The sequence below is a fragment of the Numenius arquata genome, chromosome 3 (genome assembly GCF_964106895.1).
Source record: "Numenius arquata chromosome 3, bNumArq3.hap1.1, whole genome shotgun sequence".
Lineage (NCBI taxonomy): Eukaryota > Metazoa > Chordata > Aves > Charadriiformes > Scolopacidae > Numenius > Numenius arquata.
In genome coordinates this window covers 28,063,609-28,081,343 of record NC_133578.1, presented here as the reverse complement: position 1 = coordinate 28,081,343, position 17,735 = coordinate 28,063,609, and the positions used below count along the sequence as shown (strand labels likewise).

Sequence of the window (17,735 nt, the reverse complement as noted above, 5' to 3'; positions counted from 1 at the left end):
ATGCCTTTCTCTGTCTTAAGTCATCTAGTGTCACAGCTGCAGGTTTGGTATGAAGTACCTCCATGATGATACTGAACTTGCCAGTCTATTCACAGGAGAACTACTTCTGAGAAGGACATTGCTTTCATAGGCCATTCAAGTTGTAAGGTACACCCTGTAATAAATTCAAGCAAGGAGTTGGTCCTGTGGACTCAGTCACAGGTGGATTTTTGGATTTTCATTACCATAAATGAAGAATGTATTTCATTTTTTTCCTCTAAGGTCTGAAATATTATTTTTCTTCAAAGATGCTATTTTTAAATTGATCCGAGACTGCAGATAAAAATACAGCTTGGCAATTTAGATGTGGGTTTTCTCTGAGCTTGGGTGTTACTGGCTAATCTCCACTGACTTCGGGGGAATTACTCCTACCAGTAAAGCAAGCACAGGCTCTGAAGCCCACTGTAGTCAAGATACTTTTTGACTGCTGGGCTTTAAATCAAAGGCTAAAAGCATTGCAAGGAAGGGGAGCCTAATCCATGTAGGCTCTGAAACTCCTAGGCTTTAATAATCTACTAATGGCACTACTCATTGACATATATCTTAGGAAAGTGATGGTTAGGAAATATTCACTGTTGGTTAGAAGGATCCAACTTTGGCAGTCATGGCACCCCAGTTGGTGAATCACATGTACTTGCCAGGCCTCAGGAGCTACTGCTGTCCTTTGAAGTATGGCGATTCATAGAAAACCCAGGTTCCTTCAAGTATGATATAAGACCAGATGTCCCTGCAGTAAAGTCATCCTGAAGAGAAGGGCAGTTATCCATGAACTCCAACATCCTGCCTCTGACAGCATTCCTCTCATAGATCTGTAGTCGGCTGTGCTCCTGGGGCTGCAAAGGCAAATCCAGACATGGATGCACAGGATGTCAAGTGGCAGTTCTAGGTGACTACAGCTTGCTAGATGCAATACTGATGCTAGCAGTGAATAGCCACTAGTATGTGCAGAAAAGTCAGTTTAACAGGAATAAATCTGACTGGGTCCTAATTTAAAGCTGTAGTGCTGTGAGTCCTTTCTGCTCCAGTGAGAGCAGAACTATAGCGTCTTTGAAAGAGTTGCAGTGGGGCAGAAATCACGAGTGGAATCCTGCCAAGATCACCACACTTCAACTGTACATGCAGACCAGTGATATACCTGGATTGTCATAGCAGTCACGTGCCCTCACTGTTCCTAGATGTTGATGTAATAACTGGCTGGGATAGAGGGGAGCTTTTTCTTATCCTGTTTTTGTTGCACAGCTTTAGGTGGGCAGGTTTTCTTGCTTTTCATCTACTAAGATGCTAAACTGTTTCAACACTCTCTGACTCTTGTATCTAGCACAGCAGATTTGATACAGAAAAATACTTTCTGCTCTTGCATGAATGCTCAATATAGTTTTTGCAGGTGCTCAAGTGCAGTTGTATAGACACAAGAGTACTGCTGCTGTGCAAGGACCAACATCTTACTCAGTTTAGAAAAAAACACAAACACAATGAAACCCAACAATACTTTAGTATCTACATTTATGGAATCAAACTTTCTATACATGTTTGTTCTGAATCTGTAAAGTGTGCAGAAATGTGTCCTAATTTTAGGATTTTTTTCCCCTGCTCCTTCTCAGATACTTCCCATCATTTTCCCAAATCAACTTCCCTTCAGTCCATCTTGTTCCCACCCTCCTCATCTGTGACTTCTTTCCCTCTACAACTTGAAAGGGCACAAGAGCGTCTGCACTAGCTATCAGCACTTGGATCCAGAAGCTGGCTTAGCTAAGTGAAGCCCAGAACTGCATGTCAGTGAAAAAAATAGCTGCATTATCCTATGCAGATGGAATGTATCTGTAAACTTACTGTGATGGTCTATGGAGCTTCTACTGGACAGGGAAACTGTGAATTGTACATAAAGCTTACAACATGGATTAACTTTATTTTTCATGAACATTGGAGGGACACATTCCAGCATCAAGGCTATTCCTGGGCGAAATATCAATTCCTTAGCTTTATGTGTGAGTATTGAAATCTTTCACATCTTGGCAACCTCTCCTCTCTTAGTAAAACTTTTCCAGGGAATGAGTCTAGGAGGGAAAAACAGAGATCTATTCTGGGCTGAAGTATTCTGAAAAAAATGTACCGTAAGGCAAATACGCCTTCACTTGCAGCTCAGATACACGATGGTGTCTCTACAATGAGATGTGTCAGGTTGCTTCTTAATAGAGCAGTCACCAACTTTGCCTACCTTGAAAGAAGAGCATTGCCTGGGCCATGGCAAATGTGGTTTGGTTCTTAGCTCTGTACTAAGCTTTCTTGTGTAGATCACGTATAGCCAGAGTAGCTTTAGAAGATTGGTGACATTAAGTGTTTTCATATACACATATAAAATAATAGATAAACATACTATTAAAATAAAAATTAATATAATAAACTTCCCTTTCCCCCAGTTTCACACCCCCACCCCCCACCCCCTCCGAGCACTAACCAACCATTCATTTGGCTGAGAATCCCAATTGACTTACCTACCTCTTTGGGAGTATAAACCCTATTAGGTGAACTTGGTAACTGTCCTTTCTACTACCCTCCTTCTACACAGAGGTCTCTGGGGAAGTTGTTACTTGTGCCAGAGCTGTCAAAATGGGTCTCATTCTAATATAGGCAGTAACATATACCTGGAGACAATATGGAAAATTTTCTGCTGTGCTGATACAAGACCTAGTGGAGTAATTGAAGCCTATCCAGTGCTGGTAGTCAGGATATTCTCCCTTCCTCAGGAAGAACTGATGGCCTATGTAGTTGGGATGTTCATAGACCATCCAGCAGCCATTTTCCACCTTGACAGAGTTGCAGGGGTTGAGCTGGGCAGGCTGGTCTGTGGTGGGTGCACAGGAGCAGCCCGCAAAGTTTCTGTCGTCAAAGAAAGTGATCTGCAATAAAACAAAAATAACCCCAGTCACACTGGAAAGTATTTGAAAGCTGGCTTTGTTTTGCCTAGGTTGTACAAAACAATCAGAAAACTGCAAGGGTTCATAGGGACACTTCCACCAGGCCTGAAGACTAGCAAAGCCCTTGTGTCCATTTTCTATGGGATCCATAGTTACTGGTGTCTTCATTTCTCTAGTACTAGAAACGACAGGTGGATGTCCCTTTGGGACTCTGGGAAGTGGGGGGCAACTTTCATCATGATTTTATGCTGCAAATAGCCTGTCAGCAGCTTCATGACAAGTTTTTGGGAGCATTTGGAGAAAGTGAAACGCAAATTGCTTTTTGACTGCGTATCACACAATCATTCAACTTTGTGCCCGTCTCTCAGGGTACCCAGTTCTGGGCTCCTGGAAATCTTCTGCCATGTAAACTACAAAGGAAGGAAGAATTCTCCTACATTTGAATTGTGCTGAAGCTTTCACCTCTCTTAAGGATGCAGGAACAAAATAAGACTGTTGTGTGTAACCCCGGTTAATCATTGAACACTCTAGGTCCTCTTGGGCAGCTATAAAATAGCTATAAAATCAGCAGCAGTAAAATCAAGCTATAGATACTTAAATTCAGTGGCATTGTTTGGTGACATTTATTACATTTATTTGGAATAGTGTACTTCAACCTTATTTTCATGTTCATCTTAGAAGTTTAAGAATATATAAACTTTAGGTCTCTTTCAGCAGCTGACAAAGGGAAACCAGCCAGGCAGAAAAATAAAAACAAAATATTTTTATGTGTATATGTTGTAGCATTTGAAAGCTTCCAAGACACTATAGGCTTCCTTTAGGAAACTTATCAAAGAGCTAGATAATAAAACAACCACTTGAGGTTTCCCGTCTGCTAATTTGTTGGTAGACCAACAAACTATGTTTGCAGACTTACTTGCCTACAAGGAGCTATGCATTTGCTAGGTTGTTTGTCAGTGCTCCATTCACCCAGCTGTTCTTATCTTTGCCTTTTTTGCCAGACTTTAGCTGTGAGACTTCAGCATGCAGGAGTCAGCAGTCCTCTATATAGAATGCACAGTGTTGCATCCACAGAAATAGGATAGAAGAGAATTTTTGTTTAGTAAAGGGAATGAATGTTTTTTCCCTCCCTCTCTCCATTGTCATTCCTTAAACAAAAGGCAATAGCAGTAGTTTGTGGGGTACCAACTTTATTGTTACTGTCAGTAAGCAGAGGATGAGAGTAAAGGGTACGTCAAGCAGTATTTCTGTAATCTTATGGGTGGAACATGTGCAGCACTGCAGCAGGATTGTTTAATGTCCCTTTATTTTTAATCTCTCTCTGTTCCCTGACTATATGAGACAAAGGATTTTTAATGCACATGGATTCCCAGTGATGATACTGTAAAACATTTTTCACAGTATGCTAATAAAAACTGTCCTCATTTTCAAGAGCCTTCAGACGAGGTATTGCTGCTTGTTTCCTTTAACAGTTAAGAGTATGTGTATGAGAGAGAAAATTATGTAATAAAAAATGTGTGGTAATGGATGTTTACATCCGTCCAGGCTTCACTGCTGAAATTCTATATTAACATAATTCAGAGTTCATAAATAGAGACTAGAAGTTGAAGAATGGATACCACTTGCTTAAGGTAGAGAAGAGCCTTTTTAAATCTGCACAGAGGAATGTTTCACTTGAGAGATACATGGATTTTTGGAGCTCAAGTATTGCGGCAAAATGCAACAGCACAGTAATTTCTTCAGCTGAAGAAACTTTAATTGCAGTTGAACTTAAAAAAAACCCTGTTGCTTAGGAAGAACATTGTGGTAAGTTTTCAGTCTGATCTGATTAATCCCAAAGATGCTCAGGACTGTGTTCATTCTGGGCCCTTGTTCGATATGGCATAGTGCAATTCTCAGTCAAGCAATACATTGCAGTGGTCTTTAGAAATCGGGGAAACAGGCAGACTCAAAGTCAGAGCTGTTTTGAATTTATTGCCAGGGCAGGGTGAAGCTGATGTACTCTGGGGCTGTTTAGGTAAAGTTACCCTGCTGATGATGATCTTTGGGTTCTAGCAGGATCTTTTTTTCTCAGTTTATGTGTCATTTGAGTAATGGGAAGTAACCCCATTAACCAAATGGGAGTAAAAGTTTGTGCTACCCGTGCTAGATCAGGCCTTTTAAGCATTTTCCATTCAGTCTAGTAATTACAAGGCCTAAGTACAAATCAGTGTCAAAATATCAAAGAAATGTTATCTATTTGAAATAAAATATAAATATAAAATAAAAACAATAATCCAAGAATGTTTTTCAAAGGATAAACAGCACAGTTTGAAGTTATTCTTCTGGAGTTTTAAATATTTCTCTATAACTTGGTGTTTTTTTCCAGGAACCATTCCTTTCTCTCCTTCCACACCCACCTTTGAACTAACCTTCACAAAATCCTATCATGTGTAGTGCCACATTTTCGTATTTCCTGCTCATAGTGCAGGGAGCAATAGTGGAGCGTTTTTTCTCACTGGCTTCTTGTTCAACCAAAACGCTACATGTTTGTGCTTTCTTGCATGTGTCTTTCACTATGAGTATTGTATGGTGATTTCACGAAGCTAGAAAACTTCAGGGGCAAATCTTTAGCTGGCCTATTTTTACACAGATCTAGTTGTGCTTCTACTGGGTGGGGTAAATGGTATCACTACTGTCAGCCTCTCTCTTGGAGGTGCTTCCTCAGCCAGGAAATTTTAGCCTTTACCACCGAAAGCAGCCTGAGGGAAGAGTGTGAATTCAAGTCTAGCAGTTGCTTCTGAATGCCTCCATGCTTTCTTTGCATCAAAAATAACTTCTTCCTGATGGCTAATGCTAATCAAATTGAATTCACTTACAGGAACAACTTCTATGTACTTGCATTTCTCAAAGATCTTTGACAGGCTTGGAAGTATTACAAGTATTTTTTTTGTTGTTGTTCTTTCTGTGATCATACTTGCTTTGTGGAACCAGCTTTTTTTTGGGTCCCACATGGTCCTTCATAGTTTAACACAGTGGGCAGTGGGCTTGGTGATGAAGTTTAGAATTTGAGAGTCCAGAGTAGAGGCAGTGATATGTGAATTCCTTATAGTAGCTGCAAATACAGAGCAGCCATCATGGGTCAGACCAGCGGTCCAGCTAGTCAAGTAACTTGGCAGTCACTGTGGCCGTGAGTAGGCAATGAGGGAAGGGTAGATAAGAAGCAAATACATATGATACCTCATTCAGACTTCAAGACAAGTATTTTTAGCTTAAGTGGTTTCCTGAGCAGGAGGTTACTTCTCTCTGGTTAATAGCCCTCAGTGGATTTGTCTTCCAAGTACTCATCCAGCTTCTCATTGAATCCTGTAGACTTTCCCCTCCTAGGACCCTATGCCACAGATGGGCTGTGCACTGCACTGTCTGTGGGTTGGTCTTAAACTCTGGAGCCAAAATATCTTGTTAGCCAAACGATATCCACAATTTGAGGAGTCTGGTTATTTACATCTGTTCCAACTGCCCTCAACTAGTATGCTGTTATGACAGCTGCTTTTACATGGAGGTTGACTGCTTTTACACCCCAGAAAAACCCAGAAGAGCGTAGGGATAACCTGAAAATAGCACTGAGTGTTTGTGTAGACAAACATACCCTGCCTGCCAGCAACTGTAGTGCCTGCTACCAAGCATAAAACAAGCTACAAGAACCTAGAACTTTGTTAGCAAAAACGCGGATGCTCTCTGTGAATTCCCAGTGCTCCTCTCCTCTAGCACCCTTGTTCTTAATGTCTGCTTGATATTCTCTGAGCATTTGCAAACAAAAGTAAGTAAAACCTCTCAGTGCTCCTTGAAAACTAGGAATTGCCTCCATTCCTGTCTCGGAGAAATCTGGAGAGGTTTAGCTACCCCCAAAGTCTAGGACACAGCAGAATCAAAAATCCAGACATCTAACTATCGCTCTCATCACTGAATAGTACATTTCTGTTCATTCTTGCCTTTGACCAAAGGAATGCCAGCATGTAACTTACACATCACTGCTAGCCATATTTCTCAATTGCACTAATTGAACTAGATGCTTTGTTGAAGTACGTTGGCATATGTTAATTGCTGTCTGGGGCACTGTTTTTTTTTTCTTTATTTTATTTTTGCTGAAGGCAAATGAAATATTTTAGTTCCCTGTTCTAAGCAGGCAAGTAAATACTGTGCTTGAGCTTCTATGTTATTTTGCAAACCTGGGTTAGCACGCTAACCTAAGCATGTTAACTCACCTATTACTTACATTGTGCAGTTCCTATACATGAACGATATTAGGCATTTGTGAACAAGAGGAAACATGCTTTTTCACACCTCTGCCTTGAGAGCTGAATTGTTCATGCTCCATTTCTCTCTGGCTGAAGTAGGGTGTTCCTAGGTACACCAGACATTTGCAAGCAGCTGAACAGCCGACTTTGTGCAGTAAAGGACAGGGAGAAGAGCAGAGATAGTGTCCCCTGTACAAAAGAAAGGACAAGAAGGACAAAGAATAGTTCTATTTTTCTCTCCAGTGTTGTCAGGGAAAGGCTGGTGAGGATCACTAACAGGCTATTATTGATGGGTCCTGTGAGTGTGAAATAATGGCTAAATGAGTTCTCTGGCATTAGCAAGTGGAGATGTGAGTTTTAAGCAGCCTACCTCACTGCTGTAGAAGTTGCTTGGTTTTACATAAGGACTCCATTATAAGAATGCTTACTGGGCAAAACAAAATCAAACCCTACCATTTAAAGCCCGGATGAAATGATTTAAAATTAAACATATACTAGATAATGTTGCAGAATGTCCTAGTAGTTCTGTGCTCTCTGTACTGCTTTCTCTTTCCAAAAGGCTCCAGCACCTTGCTGAAGAGCAGTGGTATATTTGCCTAACTATGCCTGTGAAAAAATAAATCTAGACTCCACTACCTAAAGGAGCAGAGGTATGTTAAGATGTGAGATCCCTTAACTGTGGTTTTTTATATTTTATTATGGCTCTCATTCATTGTTGCGCAAAGTGCCTGCTGGCACAGGATTCAGCGATGATTAGTAGGCATATACATAATTACTTGAATGGTAATTAATACTGCAGTAGACTTTTTCCAGCACAACAAGATGTTTTCCTGTTTCTAATCCACACTGGCATGCTTATTTAATTCCTTTTGCATGCAGAATAGCCTGGCAATTGAGGGATTGCACTCAGTCTCCTGCTGCAGCAGATCAGTGCATCTCTGAAGTTAGTAGAGGCAGTGTGACTGACACCAGCTAAACACCTAGCTCATGAAGTACGGGTTCACTAAAAAATGCTATATGAAGGTGGTGTGATTTTCCAGATCTGGAAAAATTATTTCTGGAGAAAACAGCTGCGATAAGACTGGAAAACTTTGCTGGACTGATGGTAGCATGGAGCAGCTTGTTTGCAGGAAGAATTGGATGTCAAGTACAGTGTTCACCGTGTTCTAAGTTCCTCTGCATCTTTCTGTCCTTTTCCTCCTCAGTCAGTACTTCACTGGATATAACTATTAATGGAACTTACTTTTCTGTTCCACAGTATTTAGCATGGGAGTAAGAACTCAGTGCAAGTCAGCCAGCCTCTGCAGAGACAATTTTGGCATTTACTGCACCCCAGTCAAGGAATCTTCTATATTCTCTGGGATTCAGTAAGTCCTGTCAGCCCCTGAAGTTGGGCATTTCATACAAGATTCAAGAGCAACCTAAAACATTGAGGGAGCAGATCTCGGGGAGAGGGATGTAGCCTGGGGACTGATGGGCAATCATCAGTGAGCTCCAATATCTGGCCTTGGAGCTTTTTCATAGAGCTGAATCTTGTGGGAAATAGAATTCTGCAGTAGCAAAACACAGCAAAAATGTAGGAAAGACAGAAATTTAACTGATTCTGACATTACTGAACAAGACAGACGTACAGAAAAAGTCAACTTTCCCAGCTACTGTGTGCATTTCTGATAAATTGTTTTCTGTTCTGGAGATGGGATTGAAAAGAGATTCACTCTTTTGAAACTAATAGAGAAGGTTTTATTCTTACCCACATAGAGAAGCTCAGGAGCGCCAGCAAATGGGTGTGATCACATGAGTGGTAGAAAGTAAATTGAGGATGCTTTATGATTTGAAGAAGTAGGATTTATAAGGACTCTATATTGTGACAATAGGAGACAATGTATTCATGCGACTTTGAGCTGATCTGTGATGGTTACTTGTGACCAGGCATTAATAGTGTGGCCTTTTCAGAATTATGCTACTAAAAGACATTTACCATGTTATTCCGCATGCTCCCATTACACACTGGTGTGCTGGCAATTGCCACATGGCACACTGCTGAGCTATGTGAAGCACAAGCATGTAGAGTGTTCCTGCTGCTATGGCTTATAGTGTACAGTATATCTTACTAACCAGAGAAGTACGTAAGCAAGTATTAATTCTTTGCCTGATTTTAACCAACACAGGTTTTGTGTGAGGAAAGATATACCCATTGCAAATCTGATTTAATATGCTTTTGTGCCATTGAACCATAACATAGTATGGTCATGAGCAAGTTGCATACATCAGCCCACAGCAGAATTTTATTTCAGCTGGCCCTGCTGGCCCTTCCCTGGGCAATGCAAAAACATTATCTACCTAGAAGTAGTCACTCAGCTTTCTTTTAGCATCTCCAAGTTATGAACAGGCCCTAGAAATAGCACTGATATGAAACAGATTATTTCCTTCATCTCCAGTGAAACTTTGCATTGCCTTACTGAACTTTGCCTGTCTCTTGAGTTACTTGAAGAGACTGTGTAACTATATTCTTAAAGGATAAACAACACCCGTTTTCTTAAACTGTGATACGCTTCCAAGCAGAACTCACTTGCAGGATTACATGGCAAGAACCGATGGAGTTGCAGAGACTAAACCACTTCTGGAAGTCAGGATAGCCTCCCTTTTTTAAAAAGTACTGGTGTCCCAAGAAATCTGGGTTCTCCTAAGTCATTCATCTGCCTTTTTCCACCTGGATGGAATTGCATTGTTTCACATAGGACCGCAGGTCAAGCTGGTCACTGCTACATTCATAGCAGTGGCCCCAGAAATTCTTGTCTTCATAAAAAAATGATCTGCGATATAAACATTTGCAAAGACTTATAGTCCATTCCATCCCATCCCAGTGTCTGTGTCAGAGCAGGGTACCGGCATACTGGGGTTTCCACTTACCTTTCCCATTTTTGGCAGTTTGCTGGAGTGAAAGCTGAGAGCTGCAATGAAACACTGTGGTTGCTTTTATATACCACAGTCATAATGCTGCAAAAAGTAACACAAAAGGGCCCATTCTTAGCTGTGGGGAGATCTCATGTTTTGTCTATTGTAGTTATGGCATTTATTGCATTTACCATGTGGGACCCTTATTTTTCTGGGTTTTGGGCTGCATTTGCTGATGCTACATGCAAATGAATTATTGTGTAACTGTAGAGTGGACTACACTTTCAGCTGGTATCAATTGTTTCATGTGGTGCACCTGACCCAACTCGGGGTGTGTGTATAAGGACAGTTCTTTACAGAACCTCCTTTGCCTGAAAGCTACCCAATTCAGCAGATCTGAGCAGTTTCTGGACAGTTTCTGTTCCTCTCCTTACCCACTCTGTGTTGATTACCTCTTGCCTAAGTTTGTCCCACGGTAATCTTTCCTTTTGTGAGAGCAGGTGAACTTTGCTTCAATTTCAATACTTTGTCACCCACTTTATCCTGGGAACAGGAAAAGTCTCAGTCTCATGTGGTGTTGCTAGCTTTTGCCTGCTAATCCCTTCTATTGTGTACAGATTTTAACACAGACGCGTTAGAAGGAAATAGTGATTAAAAGCTTCAGTCCCTTCCTCGTGTGTGGTTAACTGCTGCATCCCTGAAGACTAAAAAGACTGAAATCAAATAGTTCTTATTAGATGTTTATCAGTGTATCTGAATTACTGGCTAACATTGTAAATCAGTTTGGGTTAGTTGGTTCAATTTTTTCCCTCTGAAAGTCTGCTTTAAAAACTTAAAGGAAGCAAGCTGCATTAAACTGAAGTTGCTCTCTAGCTGGAACCAGGAAGGAGTGTTGTTTAATGCTAAAGCAGCGTGTTTTAACAGTAAAGCACAGCTAGTAGGTAATGGAAAACTGTATTTCTCCATTTTGGAACTCTTCCTCTGTCGTTTTTTTCTTGTTTGGTGCAGGGCTGGAACAAACCTTGACTTGTTCTATTCTGATTATCATTTTCTTGCACCTAAATCTTAGACTCTTAAAAACAAACTGCTTCATGGAATATGCAAAGCTGGTTATACAAATGTTTTACATCACCAGTAGGTGAGGCTTCAGATCAAAAGAAACTACTGCACTCCAAAACCAGATTTATAATCTTATGTATTTGGGCAAACTCATTCAAGCATGTAAAGACCTTGTCAACATGATTCATCAGTTAACCTGGCAGGCAGATGAACACCTTTGTAGATCTAATTTATTTAAAAGCACTCTATTTGCAACTACATAGTCTCCACCTCCAGTGGAACAAATGAGTGTTTGTGGCTGTAAGGAGCGAGAGCAGGGCAAGGTTTAGTAGACTTAGTGGAGCGCGGCTTTGCTTACAAGGTTTCAGGCCAAAGAAAAGGGCTTTCAGGGCTGTAGCAAGAAAGGAAAGAGAAAGACAAGAGTATCTTCTGGGGAAATATTTAGGGGGAATATGAAACCTCCACCTTCACATCCTTCCATCACAAATCACTTCACTGATGTGACTTTTAACTGAGTCACTGATGACTTTTAACTGTATTCTTATTAAATGACAGGGGCTAATGTGCACTCACCATTTCCAAATAAAATGCTAAATGAAATAAAATAAAATACTAAAATAAAATACTAAAGAGGACAGGAGGGTATCTAACCTATTTGGAAATAGGTTATATTTGGAAAGGTCCTGGAAAGGTCCTGGAAAAGTCCTTATATTTGGAAAGGTCCTCCTGTCCTTTTTAGTATATTCAGCCCTATTCTTCCAAGCTTTCCAGTTCATTTGAAGAAGAAAGTTATCGTTAATGCATTCCAAGAACTTCCTGGATTTCATGTGCCCTGCTGTTTTGTCCTTCCAACAGGTATCAGGGTGGTTGAAGGACCAGGGTGCGCGACTGCGATGCTGCTCCTATCTGTCTATAGAGGGCCTCATTCTCCCTGTCACTCTGATGGTTAGCTCAGACCACCTGCCTTCAAACTGTTTGATTACCTTGTCATGATGTTTGCTTGATTGTTGTTCTTCATTTGATGTATTGTTGCTATTACTATAAGTACGCTGTTCAGGGCTTGATTTTTGTCTGCTGGGTTGCTGACCTGGACTCAACAGAACTGGCAACAGGCAGAGTGAGCATGCAAGAAATACTTCATACAGAAAGTTAGTGCGAAGTTGTCACAGTGCTTTAATGTCACATCTGACTCTATTTCAAAGTGTAATCCCTTGTGTACAGAATCATAGAATTACTTAGGTTGGAAAAGACCCTTAAGATCAAGTCCAACCATATGGAAACCTGGTGGGCAGGTCTTCGGGAGGATGAATGATGTAGAGAAACAGTTATTGCTGCGTGGATTGCACATGAGTTCTTTGAACAAGGGATGTTAATGCAAGTCCCCATGAAAGGTGATGAAATTTGGCCCTATATGTTCCTGTTTTGAGCACCTCTTAGATACAGAAGATTCTTAGATACAGAAAATGCAGCAGACATGCTCAATGACTCCCCTTGTGGAGCCACCATTTACATTGGAGGTGATTCGAGACAGCCAGCATGGCTTCTTCAAGGGCAAGTCCTGCCTGACCAACCCAGTGGCCTTCTGTGATGGAGTGACTACATCAGTGGACAAGGGAAGAGCTACGGATGTTGTCTGTCTGAACTTCTGTAAGGCCCTTGACATGCTCCCCCATAACATCCCTCTCTCCAAATTGGAGAGATACGGATTTGATGGGTGGACTGTTTGGTGGATGAGGAATTGGTTGGATGGTCACATCCAGAGTGTAGTGGTCAATGGCTCAATATCCAGATGGAGATCGGTGAAAAGTGGTGTCCCTCAGGGGTTTGTATTGGGACCAGTAGTGTTTAATATCTTTGTCAATGACATAAGACAGTGGGATCGAGTGCACCCTCAGCAAGTTTGCAGATTACACCAAGCTGAGTGCTGTGGTTGACATGCCTGAGGGACAGGATGCCATCCAGAGGGACCTGGACAGGCTACAGAAGTGGGCCAGTGTGAACCTCATGAGGTTCAACCAGGCCAAGTGCAGGGTCCTGCACCTGGGTCGGGGCAACCCCTCATATCAATACAGGCTGGGGGATGAAGGGATTGAGAGCAGCCCCGCCAAGAAGGACTTGGGGTGTACTGTTGGATAAAAAGCTAGACATGAGCCGGCAGTGTGCACTGACAGCTCATAAAGCCAACTGTATCCCGGGCTGCATCAGAAGAAGTATGGCCAGCAGGTCGAGGGAGGTGATTCTGACCATCTACTCCGCTCTGGTGAGACCCCATCTGGAGTACTGTGTCCGGCTCTGGAACCTTCAGCACAGGAAAGACATGGACCTGTTGGAGTGGGTCCAGAAGAGGGACACAAAAATGATCAGAGAGACGGAACACCTCTCCTAGGAGGACAGGCTGAGAGAGTTGGAGTTGTTGAGCCTGGTGAAGAGAAGGCTCAGAGGAGGCCTTAGAGCAGCTTTTCAGCACTTAAAGGGGGCTTTATAAGAAAGACGGGGACAGCCATTTAGTAGGGCCTGTAGCCATAGGACAAAGGGTAATGGTTTTAAGCTAAAAGAGGGTAGATTTAGACTAGATATAAGGAAGAAATTTTTTACAATGAGGGTGGTGAAACACTGGAACAGGTTGCCCAGAGAGGTGGTAGATGCGCCATCCCTGGAAACATTCCAGGTCAGGTTGGATGGGGCTTTGAGCAACCTCATCTAGTTGAAGATGTCCCTGGTTATTGCATGGGAGTTGCACTAGATGACCGTTAAAGGTCCCTTCCAACCAAAACTATTCTCTGATTGATTCTAAGATTGTTTTAGAGAGATTGAGTAAAACCAAATTTCTCATTGCTTTGACTCTGGTATTTGCTCTTGCTGTTGGCTGCCTCTTGAAGATAGATAGTCCTATGCACTTAATAATTTAGATTGCATCCTGACAAAATAATTTCTTTTCAGAACAGATTGGTTATATTTTTGTTCTACAGTTTATCTACAGATAAACTATTCTCTTGCACAAAATCAGTATTTTGCCATTCCAAGACGGATGCTAAATGTTTCCACCTGACATTTGACTAGGAAAAAGCTCTTCACCAAAATGAGTGAGAATTTTCAGGAATAGCTAGAGACAGTGACGTGTCTGAAGTCAGGATTACTGTAGTGGAAATGAGGGGGAAATTGGGGCTTGTTTGCATGGGCAGTGCTCTAGTAACTCTGGCTACGATCTAAAGACTCTGACTCACAAGCTTGTGTGGGGCAATTTAAGAAGTTAGTACCTCTGGTCTTGCAGGCAGTATGTGCCTCAGCTGCTGTGTTATTCACAGCCAAGAGAGTTAGCTGAGACCATCTGATTTCAGTGTCATAAACTGGGCTGTGAACAACACCAAGTTGCCACCATGAGTTCTGCTACTGGAGTCAGTCTCTGGGGTACAATGGGCAGCTCTTAAATTGCCAAAGGGAAAATGGATGACGCCCTGTTCAGTTCCCCACTTGCTGCACAAGGCCTCTGTACCATGATTTCAGGTACTTAGAAAGAACAGACCCAGAATGGTCTCTCACATTTCCCACTGTGGATGGTATTGCAGTGCAATGGTAGGCACCAACCGTATGCATGTGACAACTGGCACTAAGTGTGCACATATGATCAGAGGTCTCTTCTGGGTCCTGTAGGACAAATGTGTGACTCTGCATCTCATCTGAGCTCTGAACTATGTCCATTGCTTTTTGTGCAGCTGAGAAAAGAGTTTGAAGTTGTTCTGGATAAATGGTCTGGTCACATCAAAACCTTTTTTTATTCAGGAGACAATATAGCTCAGGAAAGGAGGAATTTCAGACAAGGTGGCAGAAGGCTATTCACCAATCCCACCATGCACACATCTACAAGCACCTTTCAGCTCCCTGATTTTGCCTGTCTGAAAATGTGAGCATGTGAACAGCAAACCACCTAATCTGCTGGGCTTTTCTTGTGTGCAGACCATCAGACACCAGCCAATCGACAGGGGAAGAGAGTAGCGAAGGGGCAGGTACTTTCACTCTGAAAATGAAACACTGGATTTATGCTTATTAGCATAGCAAGATTTCTGTTGCTTACTCCTCTTAACTCCACCAGCCTAATCTATAAAAACTAGGAAGTATTAGCCAATGAAAAGTGAAGACCATGGCAGTACTCTTATAGCAAAGATAACACTGGAATAACATGGCTAATCAACTATTTGTTAAAAGTCTTACTGTTTATTTTATTGCAGGTCAGTGAACAAAAATCAGTCATGAGATGTTAATCTCTCTCTAGCTTAACCACCCCCTTGCCATTGTTCTCCTACTCAAGTGCTCAGCAGCAATATCCCCTCCTTCCCTCTTGTAATGACCTCATTTCAAAGTACAAATTCTCCCTGCTTTGGCTTTCAAGGGGTCAGACTGATGGTCTTTGAGTTGGAATGAAATTTGCTCAGGTCCTGACACTGGCTGCTGCCTACTACTCTACTGAATTTGTTTGTAAGAACAGAAGCCTCTGTTTAGAAGCTGATGGATGCTCTGAGCTCCAGGAATGAGCCTGTGCTGAATGTGACAGGGTAGGTCTGTCCCAGCAGTGAACACAAGCCATGGAGGAGAGGTAGGAACTGCTAAATGGGATTGGATAGTGCGTTCCAGCATCCTTCTTCCCGCAGAGTGAACTAACCAGGCCAAAACAGCTGATGCTGCAGAAATTAACGGCTACAGAGTTCCTGTGTAAGGGAGGGTGATGTTGATCTTAAATCCCCTCTAGCCTTCTCATGTGACTCCCTTAGGCCTTGAATTTTGGCTCACAAGGCTTGAAAGGAAAGTGGGGAGATGCATGGTATGGCCAAGAAGCTCCACAAAGACTCAACAGTTAATCTGTAATTTCTGAATGTACCAAGCTGTGGTTAGGCTTTTCCCCATGGACAGCTCAGAATTGAAAGGACAGGTGTTTATAGCAACTACATTTTATTTTAGACTGATTTTAACAGGAAATTTGTGATATGTTAAAAAAAAAAAATCAACAAGGCTGTGAACCTGGTGAGTTGAAAGCAAGCTTTGAGTCCATGAGTACTTCTAAAAGACCCTTTGAATCCCTGATTAATTTTAACCATTCCCAGGCTTTCTTGTGTAGTGCTGTCTTTTGGCATCTCCATAAATAGGCTCAGTGATTGAGAATCAGCAGGCAGAAGAAAAAGTTTTGCTTCACAAGTGTTTGTTGGTTTTTCCTTAAGCAGATATTTTGCATTAGAGAACAGGTCCATCTCCAAGGCATGGGTTAATGCAGCTGTACAATATGTGACCATACTTTGGATGGACGTCTATGCTCTGGGTAGAAGTAGCTGAGAATCTTAATTTCTATAATTTTTATATGTAAAGAGCTCAAATAGAGTCTTTCTGCCCTGCAGCTAGTGTTAAACACACCTCTTGGCAGTGAACACTTATACTACCCCATTGAGCACTGAAAATTCTATGGAATTAAGTAGAAAGAGTCCTATAGAAACACCCCATGCTGCGTGCCTGGGCTTCCAGACAGAGGAAGAGAGGGATGTGGTAGAGAACCATGTGCACCCAACTCTTACCCCAAGGTAGAGTTAGTGCAAAGATGAGGATTGCGACAGCCCGTCTAGGAGGGAAGTGTTCTTGGACAGCACAGCATGAACATAACAGAGGCAAACCCTTAGAGACATACAAATGGACAATGGAAGACGGTTAGGCTTCAGTTCTACACTGGCATTGCCGGAAGAGGCTTTTTCTTTAGCCGAGTCCTTTAAGGAAATTAGAAAGCAGGATGGTTAAAGGGAAGAGCTGAAGAAAATGGGATCATCCTGAGAGGCACAATCCTCATGCCACATGCAGGGAAGCTCACCCCTGCCCCACTCTGGATCCTGTGTGGGAGTTGCACAGCGTTGTGGACAAGGGAAGTGTGTAGTCCCTGCCTCTGAAGTGCTGCATCCTCTTTGTCTCTGTAAAAGTAGCATAGTGGGTTGAGAAGCACTGCGGATGCACTGGGAAAATGTAAGCTCCCAACACACTGGCAGGGAAGCAGGAGAGATGTGGCTAAGGGAAGAGGAAGGAATGTCAGTCTTGGATACAAGATATGAGGGGTGGGAAGGAAGGAACGACTACTGAGATTTAAAAACAAGAAACCCCCATAACACAAGTTGCAAATGTATTACCAAAGCTAAGGTAGAAAACATCATTTAGCTCACCCACAGCTAAGGGAGGTACATGAAGTCTGGGTCTTTGTTATGTCTTTGCTTCCTTGCTTTTGAATCTCTTCCAGGCTTCTCTGGAGAGATTCCTTGTTTTGCTTCTGTAGCTCCCTGCGGGATGCAAATGTTAATAAGTGCAAGCACAGCATGCAGGGCTGAATCCATCAGGAGAGAGAGGGACTGCATGGCAGATCAGCTTCCCTCCTGCTGTGTGACATGTGATGCACATTGAACTCAAGGCTGTGGGGGAGCCCCTTTACTTGGTCAAATCCAGCCCTGCTGCTGGAATGTTTTCTTAGCTCTCCTGCTCAGTGGAGCTCCAGTAAACAATAGGCTTTAACAAATCATAGACAAATAGT

General features: G+C 42.2%; 2 pseudogenes; both read right to left on the bottom strand.

The window, feature by feature from the left end:
* Positions 1-618: 618 nt before the first annotated feature.
* Positions 619-6,741, bottom strand: LOC141463422 (gamma-crystallin B pseudogene; annotated as a pseudogene).
* Positions 6,742-8,521: 1,780 nt separating this feature from the next.
* On the bottom strand, positions 8,522-10,224 carry LOC141463420 (gamma-crystallin 2-like; annotated as a pseudogene).
* Positions 10,225-17,735: the final 7,511 nt, after the last annotated feature.